Raw genomic sequence first — 12,557 nt, forward strand, 5'->3', positions numbered from 1 at the left:
AGTACGTGCAGGACGCTGGTACTTCTGCTCGCTCCGGGCTGTCCTTGTTTACAGTGAATACTTGGTGTGTACACTGAGTGGGTGAAGGATCGAGGCCTTTAGTATAATGTAACATTGTGCGGCTCCGATTGCTTCTTCCCAGTTTGTATGCATTCTTATTCCAGTAGGAGAGGTCGCTGTGTGTGGGGTTCCCTCCAGCTCCTAGCACATTCCTCTGACAGCCTCTGCTTTGTGTGCACCGAGCAAAAAGCCTAGTCTGTCCACTCCGAGGTTAGACAAGTGAATTAATAGGGCCTTCCATTAACATACGTTAAGGCAGTGGTTGCTAACGCTGATGTGTTCAAGCACATGATCATGGGAGTTCAGGCTCTGCACTGAAACTGGGTAGATATTGTAGACGGGGAGTGTGACAGAGGCAGGGAGTAGGAGGGAGACAGGCCGAGAGGTAATGAAGTACTCATTTATAATGAATACAGTGGAATTATTGAATAACCTCTGTATGGATATGGGGAGGGATTACTAGAGCCATTGGTATCAACCTATACAGGAGCTGGAGCTACAGATCTGTATTATTTTAACAAATTGCCTTTTTATAAGAATACATTTCAAATATCATTTCTTGTACCCTTGTCATCGCTCAGTGGCCCTTTTTGGGATTTTTCCGATTGTCAGTGTGTAACATGCACTGATTGGGTCAGTTTGTGTGTCCTGTTTACTGCTTGCGTTTTTTGTTTCCTCCTTCTTCTGTCCTATTTTGTTTTCATGGCATTTGTGTTTCCTCCTCGAGCTACACACTGTCTGGTTTGATTGCATGTACATGTGTCCAAAAACAAGACGTCGCTTCAGTAAAAAGTAGAAAAAGTAAGGGTGGGTGGAGAATTCTGTTACTTTTTATAATTTTATACCTAGAGAACGCCATTTTTTTTGTCCTTTACCAGTTTTGCCATATCCTTGGTACGTGTTACCCGCGTGGAGCATCATGAGATAAGATTGGTTTACAATCCATCTTTGCAGACTATGTAGGGAATGAATCACCATCTCCAGGCTGTTCCTGTACCATCCCGAGTAACCTTCTCCGATACCATCTTAAAGTCCTAATTGACTGGGGTGTAACAGGATTGCTAATAAGTTCTATTTCATGTTACGTTGAAGGCATCTATCTCCACTTATTGTTTTCTTGTGGCTAACACTTCCATAGCCTGTTTCTATTTAGTGCCTGTGCCATTTGTCTTGTTAGTTTTACAGAACAGTTGTGCACCTAAAGTAGGTCCCACCTCTCGGTCTCCCTCACCTCTCTTTTTTTTCTAGCCCGTTCTTTTGCCAGCAGCTTATTTTCGCCTTTGGTGAGCAGTATAAGGGAGGACTGGGAATATGCGATTCTCAAGATGTTTTTGAATACGCAGCCCACATCCAGCTGAGTGTCATGGGTTTTGTAATTCAGCAGGTGGAGGACTACTGGGAATTGTAGTTAACCAAGTCCAAAGCTATTCACTTCTTAAGCCTTACTGTGAGTTGTAGTTCATTAACAGCTAGTTACCAGCTAGGTGGCCCAACCAAAAAAATCTCTGCAACATCTCTGCAACAAAAAGACCCAATCTTGTCACATTTATGTATAAAGTTTAAAGGTGCTGTTCCACTCTGTTAAACCTCTGTAACTAAATGCATCATGGGACACATTCTTAGTACTATAGTACCCAAACCCTTCCCAGAAATAATTTTTTAATCAAGTAAAATTTGCCTCATTCATATTTTTGGGTTGGAACTGATAGACTGTTTCCGTGGAAACTGAAAAACCTTCTTAAATTTCTATTTTTACTATGACCAAACCTTCAAAAGACAGACAAGAAGATAGAGCTGCTAATGTTTATTTGCTCAGAGAGTACAATCAATGCTTTGTTGTAAAGGGATATACCAGTGTCACAAGCTGTAGCAGAGTCCCTCTTCTGTAGCCGAACATTCCGCACCACTGATAGGCTGCCTGAAACAACCAATCAGTGGCAGGAAGACTCCACAGCAGTGGAGCAGACTGGCAGTAAGTATATCATGTGTTGGGCAAGCGGGTGAATATTTGAAGGGACACTCTGCATTGTCGCAAATGATGTCCCTTTAAGTGGAAGAGGTCGCTTCTCGGCCTTTTGGCTAAGATCAAGTGTAGTTCCCCTTTGGGAAGGGGGGGGACTATGCTGATCCTCTGGCCTTAGGGTTGGGAATTCAATGGAGCCCGAGGTGTTGATTTGCCCCGGCAGTAATGCTGGAGTCACCATTTGCGGTATTGCACGCCGCTGCAAATGGTGAGTGCACGGTCGCACTGGCGGTTGCTTTGCACCCACTTTTCCCCCTGAACCATCAGGTCTTGGGGAGAAGAATTTATTTTTGAATCTGGCTAGGCCAGAAATGGCCGCCCCTAAATTATTTTTATTAATTTATTCATCACTTTGTGATTCACGAGTGCCTATTAATTTCCCTTATTTGATTACACGGCTTTGAAATTCACGGCGAGGCCCCCACTTTGAGTTGGCACACGTTTTGGCACTTTGTTTTGGACACTGTTTTCTTTTAGATGCAGTGAAGCTGGATTTGGCTGGAGGAGGATTGGGTGCCTATCGCCCCTTTCCTCTCTTCAAATAAGCCCAGCTGAGTCTTCCTTCGGGTTGACTCAAGATCCGACCCTCCCATGGGGAGGGCTTCTTCGTATCTGGCTTCTGCTGCCTTATGGCACAGAGTACAGCACCCAGGAGCACGCACCTCAGGCTCTAAAAAAAATAAATAATATAAATAAATAAATTTAAGTGGAAGAGGTCACAATCGCTGACACAACTGCAAACTGTATGTATATTTTATCAAGAGTGTTTCTTGTATATATTTTATATAGAAAATTAAGTTAATGACAGTCCCAAGAGCTTATATTCTGTGAATGGACGCCTATTGACTTTAACTGTGACTTTATGATGCAAAGTTGCAACTCGTGTAGCACCATGAGAATTTTGCTTTTCAAGAGCCCTGATTAACCCTGAGCCTGAAATTTAACACCATCCCATCGCCATAACAAAATAATCTAGTTGAGTGTCATAAGAGTTGCAATCCAATAAATGGCTGTAGTGCAGTGTTCAAAGCTCTGTTTATTGAGAATGATTTCTTGATTTAGTTTCAGTCCAATTATCTGCAGTGTATGTTGCTGTCTTCAGACTGCTGTATGTCCAGATCGATAAGTGAGAAAGACAATCTATTTGCAGAAAAGTAACAGCCTGAACAAGCTCTTTATTTAAGTCAATAAAGCAGAGTTTGTGCGATGCAGAGATGGAAAGTTCTCATCTCGCAGGCTGTAGAGAACATTAGGGCTTTTGTGAGGATGCTAAGTATAGAGCTGCAGATCATAGTGCCTTGGACTGCCCTTCCTGTCTCTGTGTTTATTGTCTGGGTCAGTGTGACACAAATATTAGTGGCAGATAAGCATCAGCAGCATATTACAGTCATCCCCAATTACTACTTTCTATAATGCCCAAGACCATGCAGGAACATAGTATTTAACTGCATACAAGAAGCATTTGGCCCATCTAGTCTGCCTGTTTTGAATGATGTAAAGACTCAATCCTTAATCGGTACTTGATATTGGGATAGCCACATGCCTGTCCCAGGAGTAGTTCAAATTTCCTCACTGTATTGACCAGCAGCCCTTCCAGTCAATTCTTCTTTTATGTACAAATGTATGGTGGCCACCCACCTGCCTTACATGAAGATCCACCTTGTGACGCTAAGCTGCAGAGCGTTGCAAGGTGGCCACATGGGAGCTGCAATAAACGTCTATGCTGCATTGATATTACAGCTTCTTTGGCCAGTCACAGAAGATCAGAGGACCCTCCCCAACTGGCCAATGATCTCCGCTGCCCACAAAAGCAAGACAGTGCCTGAAATCCAGGACACTATAGAAAAAAGTTTTGGTGCCACATAATTTTTGGAACTTCTGAGATCTTTTCTTAAGATGGCAAATAGGAGACAGGAATAGAAATTTCAATGAGGAGGATTTACATGCTTTGTGTTTCCTCCACTTAAAAGCCAGATTATGCTAGCGTGGGCTGTGCTGATCTCCAAAACTTTGTCTTGATTAGCCTTCCCCTTAGACCTGCTTAGATGACTTAATTACATTTACTCCCCTTCTAAGATATTAATCTGCATTTTCTTGTATCGAAGACACAGCTGTGAACAGGAACGCTCATAACTTAATCACAGCTCTGTCAGGATAACGTTCCATCTGTGGTCCACACAGCACAATAGGTTACCATCTGTTTAGTGGTGCAGGGTAGTACTGGGATGGATGACCCTGGGAGTTCCCCCTTACTTAGCCACATTATGGTCCTAGGCAGAGGTTAATCCAGTTAACATTGTAAGAGCCAAGTATGATGGAGGCATACAGTTCCATATAAATTGTATTAATAAAATACTACAGCTATATGCTTACAGGAATTGGCCACCTCCGTTTCTAAGTTAACTGTTGCTCTTCAGCTTTGGTTGGACTATTCTTGTTCAAAAGCCACTCGAGATCTGTCTAAAACATTGTATTTTAGTTCAATGAGTAGTACTCACTCAGTAATCAAATACGCTTAATAAGAAGAAAGGGTTGAAGATTAGTTTAGGTTTTTTATAATTTTTCTTTAAGAATATGACATTTTAGTGAACTTTTTGAAAGCTGGGAAGGGTATGAACCCTGGTCAAAAATCGGAGGCGCGGGGCTGGTTGGAGAGATCATGGATCTCCCGTTGACTGTGCAAAAATAAAGGGAGTGTGAAGTCGGTTCATACAGACCTCTGTTTCAATGCTCCCTCACAAAGTGTGATGTTGTTGATGCTGAGCACCGGGATATGATGTCATATAATGAGAGAAAGAGAGGAAAGATGATGAGAGAGTGTATTTTGACAGTCTACCCATTACTGTTTTGTGCCTAAAGGGTATAGAATGATTTGTTCAAACACATTTAAACTCATGGGCACTATACTGTTTAAAATAAAAAAAAACAAACACTTGGTGTCCTTTTAATGAGTCCAGCAACTCAGACTCAAGAAAGCGTAGGGAGCAAGGGTGCATGAGAGCCGGATTGAGAGGAGACCGCTGTGGGTGCAAACTGGGTGCTTTGGATGCAGTCAGGGCAAGTTCTGTGTCTGTGTGAAATCTTGGGGGGTTTGGGTGCTGAGGCAAGTCCTTGTGGCTACAGTTTGGTTGCTGGGGCAAGTACTGTTCTGCAATCTTGGGGCTGGGGCAATTTACCTACTCTTGCACAATTCTCTGTTCTTGCCTCAGGGCGCAAAAGGACCTAGGTATGGCTCTGCATACAGAAGTATATATATATATATATTTTTATATATAGATCATGTGAAAAAGAAAGCACATCCTCTTTGAATTCTATGATTTTACATATCAGGACGTAATAACAATCATCTGTTCCTTAGGGGTCTAAAAATTAGGTAAATACAACCTCAGATGAACAACACGTGACATATTACACTGTGATATGATTTACTCAACAAAAATAAAGCCAAAATGGAAGTTATGTGTGGAAAAATGCAGTAGTCCCTTACTGCTTCCATAGGAATTAAGATGCCAAGTAGCAGACAGGTGCTGCTAATCAAATGCCCCTGATTAATTGATCATAAGCAACTGTGACGTTTGGCTGGTCTGCAGCATTCAGGTGTGTCTGTTAACACAATGCCAAGGAAGAAAGACATCAGCAATAATCTTAGAGAAGCATTTTTTGCTGCTCATCAATCTGGGAAGGGTTATAAGGCCATTTCCAAACAATTTAAAGTATATTATTCTAAACTGAGAAAGATTATTCAAAAGTGGACATTCAAGACAGTTGCCAATCTTCCCAGGAGTGGACGTTCTAGCAAATTCACACCAAGGTCAGACCGTGCAATGCTCAGGGAAAGGAGGAGTGATGATTTGGCCTTGTTTTGCAGCCACATGACCTGGGAACCTTGCAGTTATTGAGTCAACCATGAACCCCTCTGTATACCAAAGTATTCTAGAGTCAAATGTGAGGCCATCTCTCCGACAGCTAAAGCTTGTCCGAAATTGGGTCATGCAACAGCACAATGATCCCAAGCACACCAGCAAATCTACAACAGAATGGCTGAAAAAGAAAATAATCATGGTGTTGTAATGGCCCAGAGCTCAAGCCGATTGAAATGCTGTGACAGGACCTTAAGAGAGTTGTGCATAAACTAATGCCCACAAACCTCAATGAACTGAAGCAACGTTGTAAAGATTGGGCCAAAATTCCCCCCCTCAACGATGTGACAGACCGATAAAGTAATACAGAAAACAATTCCTGCAAGTTATTGCTCCTAAAGGTGGTTCTACAAGGTATTGAATCATAAGGTGCACTTCATTTTTCACACATGGCTTCTCCATTTTGGCCTTATTTTTGTTAAATCATGACATGGTGTAATATGTCATGTGTTGTTTTCTGAGTATTTAACTTATTTTTAAACCATATAAGGAATATTATGTCCTGATATGTAGAACCATACAATTCAAATAGGGTATACTTTCGTTTTCACACAACTGTATGTCACTGTGCTCTTGACATATACATTGGTAGCAACTCTTGATACTGTAACAAGGATCGTCCTTTGTTGGAAAATGCTCCCTATGTCCGATTTTCAGATACAGGCCTTTTCTCTCTATTAATTAGCGAGGAGGAAAACGTGCCCTACAGGAGGCAAGCTCGGAAAATGGGCTTTTGATATAGAGAGAATCTCTCTGGAAAGGCTGCTACGCTGACTAAATGATTTAACATTTTATTTATTATTCTATACGGTATAGATTTGCTGAAGGCATCGGGAGGTGAATGCAGAAACAGGCTATTTGGCACCTGTTCGACTGAATGCCCCAAAAGCAACATTGCCTTGAACAAGCCTTGCCAGCGACGCTGGTAACCTTATAGAGGCATTTTGCCTACCCCTGACAGTGTGCTTGGCAAGTAGGACTCATTGGATTAAGGAACGATGTTGAGGTCCAATTAAGACATAGTAGTTCAGGGGAGGCATTAGAGGGGGTACATTTTAACCTGGGTAGTGTTTTTCATGAAGCTGCACAGATGCATTTTTAGAGAGCTTTGAAACAATCTTTTTGTGAATCAGCAGTGTGGCACCGAAAGAGTTTAGCAAATTCTTCATGCGCTAAGGGCACTCGCTGTGGTCTGGCTGCTGCCTCAGTGTAAAAGGAATCTTGGAGAGGAGCTCTGAGGAAGGGAGCCCTCAGGCACAGCCTTTGAAGTCACAGAATGCAGGGTCTGCACCATTTGACCTTGAACATGTCTCACCTCCCTTTTGATTGTGGGTTTCTAGAACTTAGAAGCCCTATCACTATATAAGAACATATAAGAGAATCTGTCAAGCAAATATATGGCGTTTTGGATTTTTTTGTACTCTCCTCAATTTGACTTCAACATGAGGTGCTGTGAGCAAAAAAATAATTCAGTAAACTTTATCTGCTACAAAAATGTTTTTTTTTTAATGCTGCGTGCCCATGTTTATGCTTGTGTGTGTAAGCGTTTTCTTAGTTCTTAGACCATTGTACTGTCCAATATGTGTTTTAGGTACCCTTCCTTTGTACTTCCTGGTATCATTGGCTTCGGGCACCTACACAGAACCTTTCCAGTTTGTTTGAGACAAGAGGTAATGGTACAGTGATTAGACTTGACGGGCCATTATAAGGGTTGCACTGGCGATCACAAGGCAACCCTGGCACTTTAGCTCCATTGGCCACCTGGTGATGTAGGTGTGGGTAATAGATAGATATGCGAGACCGCATGTTTTTATGGGTATGGGGCTCTGATAGCCATCACTTTTGCAATAGACCATAGACTCTGTTGTTTACTTGTTGGCAGGAGGCCCAGAGAATGATTCCACTGTGGTTGTTTAAAATACCTTGGGTACTTTCAGCGAAAGCTGTGGTGAGTATGTCCTTGAGTAACAGTGGTGCGAAGTTCTAGTCAGTGCAGCTATTAAGACTTGTATACTAAAGACACCTCCATTGTTATGGGCCTGTTCTCCTCACCCATGTGATGGGGGGTGATACTCTACTGTCTTCTCAGTGAAGATGCTTAACAAGCCCTCTGTAGAATACGGTAATAGTTTGTCATAAACCATGTGTATAGCAAATATTAAGATGTATACCTTTTGTTATAGAGACATCTGAGAAATGCTTCAATGCACATGGCATCACTGCTTTGTTTTATGGAGGCTGAGCTGGAGCATTACGCCAAGTTGGATTGCTTCTTTATATACTTGCAATAATTAGAAGTATTTTTGCTGCCTGCTTTGTTTTGATCCCTGTGGGTAGTTGGGAGAATTTGTTCCACGACCGTTTAATGTTAGCAGCCGGAAGAATGTGACAGCACTGTGTGATCTGTCCAGCTGCCTACATTGTGTGGATAAAATGTGTCATTTTGCTACATTTAATTGGTGTACGTGGGTTACAAAGTCTGGGTAAGTGATCTTGGAGTTGTGCCAGCGCAGTACGGGACATGCATGGGCAGGATGTGGAAGAACGTGGAGCTTGCTGATGGAATCTGTCTGTGGCCTGTGGGAACCTCTAAATGTTGGATCTGCATAACTAAATACGCAGCAGCTCCAAAGTTTGTTGGGGAGCAGTGAGTTTGTCTTCGCATAGATATCTTAGGGGCCCTGGTATGTGGTGCATAAGCAGTCGTCGCTGTTCCTAGATGTGATGTGCACATTATTATACAGATAATGAGAATGTTGTAGGGCCCTGAGGTCCTTGAGAACGCCAGTCAAATTCAGGTCTGTAGTGAAATCATAAAAGTTCTTGCAAAGGAAGTTGTTCTTCAAGTTGTTCAAAACTAGAAAATATATTTTTGTGCCATGAGAGAAGACTGGTGAAGCAGGAGTTTAGATCCAAGTGTCTCGTGGTGTTCCTGGTGCATGGTCATTATGCATGGTACAGGGTGCTGTTTATGCAGTATAACCTTCACAGCTTGACATTTTAGTTTTATTATTTTTGTACAAGATGCATTTTTCCTCACTTCCTGACATTTTAAGTGCCATGTAGCTTTTTGATTAGATGCTGAAAGTAGTTTTGGCAAATTCAGAGGGTACACTCAGCCAGAGGCTCCTAACCTGATGCTCTGAAAGGCTGTTTATTTACTGTGGATTTACTTTAAGCCCACTGTCTGTATGTTAGGGTTTGTGTGTAGAGATTCTGATACTGACAGCACCCTCTAAATAGCTTGCAATATGACCAAGTTCATTCTGGAGATACGGCATCAAAATTACAAGAACACCATCTTACGCGATAGAACGATGTGGTATACGTGTATTAAGTGTGCTTTCTTAGAACGTATCGTTTTATGTTTTTTTTATGATTTGCGGTTTCTTAAAAGAATGCCTATCTCCAAATATCAGTCCTGGGATCTGTTGCTAGCTGTAGATGGATGGCACCAACTGAATAAAAACATCCCTGATGTCTGTCAAACTATGTGCCTGAGTACACATTGGTACTCAAAACTGCAAAACACTCATGACATAAGTGCAAAGAAGTAGTGCTTATCAGCTGTTCTCCCCTCAACCCCCCCCCCCCACACACACACCGGAGAGCTGACTTTCTGTCCTGACCTGAACACTTGTGGCTCCTTATTTATGAAGAATCCACTTGATCCGCCTGTGCTTATTTGATGAAACTGTTGCAGTCGCTTATAGATCCTTGTAGCAGCAGACGTTCAGGATATAAGTGAACATCAGGCTGGAAACTCAAACATAACGCTTCTGGAGTCACCTGTGACCTTCTATGGTGGCTTGACAAAGACCTAAATTGCTGACGTAGGCTAAATATAATGTCACAGTGCTGATGAGGGGATCATGGGAGGCATTCAGTTTACCTACCCTTGTGGCCAGCACTTTAAACTCGAAAGATCTTGGTTGGAGTCGTGTTGGGCATCTTGCAGCCCTCAGGTTCCCTGATATAGCAGCGTTCATATAAGTATCACTCGGAATAGAGCTTGTTGTCTGTTATTGCCTTTAGTGCTCTTGTTTTACGATAGATTGAGCAGCTGGTGCATGTTTGGAAGGAGCATCTGCTCGCATTGTCAGTTTAGATTTACCAATCTGCCCTTGTGGTGTTTAAAGCCCTCGGTGTCACGGCAAACAGGTATCTTCATCGTCATTGCCAGGTCACAATGAATAACCAGAACTTCCCAATCCAGAATCACACATTGTGAAAAGGCAGCTATTGGGTTAAAAGGTATACAGTTTACCTATGAGGAGGTCGCTCCCTGAAGCACGTGGCTACCTCCTCCTCGCTCTGCATCACAGAGCAGCCCCTTCCTCCCAACAGCACCCTGCATATCTGCCCTCCCAACAGCACCCTGCATATCTGCCCTCCCTCCCAACAGCACCCTGCATATCTGCCCGCCCTCCCAACAGCACCCTGCATATCTGCCCGCCCTCCCAACAGCACCCTGCATATCTGACCTCCCAACAGCACCCTGCATATCTGCCCTCCCAACAGCACCCTGCATATCTGCCCGCCCTCCCAACAGCACCCTGCATATCTGCCCGCCCTCCCAACAGCACCCTGCATATCTGACCTCCCAACAGCACCCTGCATATCTGCCCTCCCAACAGCACCCTGCATATCTGCCCTCCCAACACTAATATAACATGTGGCCATATCATAGAATGTGAACTTGCTTTAGTTATATGCTACCGAGTGCAGGAATTTATTCACGTCACATGCTTAGAATTCTGATCTCACCAACATGTCTCGATAAATCCCAGCGAAAAGTATGTTTTGTCCTCTTTATTCAAACTCAGCAGCAGCAGGTACCATGGCTAGTGGAACGCGCTTAGCACTACATGCTGCTGTCTTGGGGGACACGCATCGCCTCTCTCTTCTGGAGATCTGCTGAAATGTACTTTACTGCATGGAGCACACGCGCTACACCAGAAGAAACGAGGGCTGCAACTAAACTTAAAAACCGGCTGTCTTTATTCTGCTAACAAAGTAACATTAGCTGTGTCATTTCATTCCCTTGGAAATATACTTTAAAATAATGTTGGATATGGTCCCTTTTAATTAGCTTTTATTTGAATTACAGGGTATTTTAGGGCTGCACTGAAACAGGTATATTGTTACCTGACACATAGTGAGGATAATAAAAGCGAAACAAAAACTCAATGACAATAGAGAATCCAATAAAGCTAAGAAAATGTTTAATAAATGAAGTCCGTATTTTGATGGTATTATAATAGTCAATGAAATAGTATACGTATATATAAATGTAAAAGCAAATACGCTTACCTGGGGTTTGCCAGCGGGACTGGTCTGGCTCTGTGGCTGCAGTCCGTTACAGATTAACTCTTAAGTACATAATACGTGTGACAATGAGTGCGATAGACTGTCACCTAGTTACCAAGGCAGGCCAAAGTTCCTAAAACTACAAGCCCGCAGACTGTAATTCCCCTGGCAGGGTGAGGGGGCATGGGACGGGGCATGGGGCAGGTGTAATCCCATTGTCGGTAATACGGTTTTGTGTGTATGCAGCCGTGTATTTGTCTTGAAGGAAATCATAAAGTGAAAATGTTATTTTACTCAAAAGTAACTTGTGTCATTAATGTAAAGGTGTAACCGGCTGTGTGGAATTGTTGCAGACCTCGGATGTCTCCTTATCTAATATGTAGTTGACCTTTTATATTTACCGTGTCTCGCTCATAATAGCTTTCAGGAAGGTTATCATCCCCTCGCCCCAATTGCTGATTGAGTGGTAATTCAGGGTAGCATTGTTTTAGTACCTGGGTGTTTGACTGGAGCTCTTGCTATTTACTCAGGCCAAAAGCATTACAAGTAAGGGTTTCTTGGTGACTGAGGATGATGGGAGTTGTAATGTAAGACTTTTGGTATTGTGTTATCTCTTTGCATGCCAGCCCCATGCAGGTGTGCAGCACTGTAGCGTATGTTGGTTCTTTCTGAATAATAAAAAGGTTGGTATTTATTACCTGTGAGATACTCCCCTATAACTCCAGGTGTCTATCGTGATTTCCGTGATTATGCTATTCATTCTTTTACACCTTTGGTAGAAGTTGACTTGTTCTGGCATTAGCACTAGGAGGGGGGATGTACAGAGTGGGATAAGCGTGAGTGACTATATAGTCTCCAACACGTCTTTCCAAAAACTACTGCTTTGTCTTTAAAACACGTAGACGTTTCTTTGTGACAGGGGGTTTAAAAGGTAACAGATCCTCCTAAAGGCAGAGCAAGCAGTCTCCATTTGTGACTATTTCAGCCGTGTAGTACGCATAGTGATGTTTGGGCAAATCAACCCCATGATTACTCCCCTGTTTGCGAGCCGGCCTTTTGTGGTTACGTCGGTCTGTGTGACCGTTTGACAGTCGTTATCATGGCTCTGAGAAGCCTTTGCCCTGTTTGTGGAGTAGCACAGAATGGCAGGGCTGGTAAACTGGGCATGATGATTTGACGTCCTCTTCTGTGCAACGTTGACATCCTATGGGAAGCCGGAGTCTGGGTCGCTCCGTCCATTCATA

The 12,557-nt window shown here is 42.9% G+C and overlaps 1 protein-coding gene and 1 non-coding gene across 4 annotated transcripts in view; both read left to right on the plus strand.

Annotated features, from left to right (window-relative positions):
- LOC149282375 (arf-GAP with GTPase, ANK repeat and PH domain-containing protein 1) overlaps positions 1-12,557 on the plus strand; it is a 154,751-nt gene that overhangs the window by 24,222 nt on the left and 117,972 nt on the right. The gene's annotated exons all lie outside the window — the stretch shown is intronic.
- On the plus strand, positions 2,120-2,301 carry LOC149282376 (U2 spliceosomal RNA). The gene has a single exon (XR_016277963.1). It is a non-coding gene; the product is annotated as a U2 spliceosomal RNA (small nuclear RNA).

The sequence above is a fragment of the Sceloporus occidentalis genome, unplaced genomic scaffold (genome assembly GCF_023333645.1).
Source record: "Sceloporus occidentalis isolate IW3139 unplaced genomic scaffold, rSceOcc1.0.p SCAF_117, whole genome shotgun sequence".
NCBI lineage: Eukaryota > Metazoa > Chordata > Lepidosauria > Squamata > Phrynosomatidae > Sceloporus > Sceloporus occidentalis.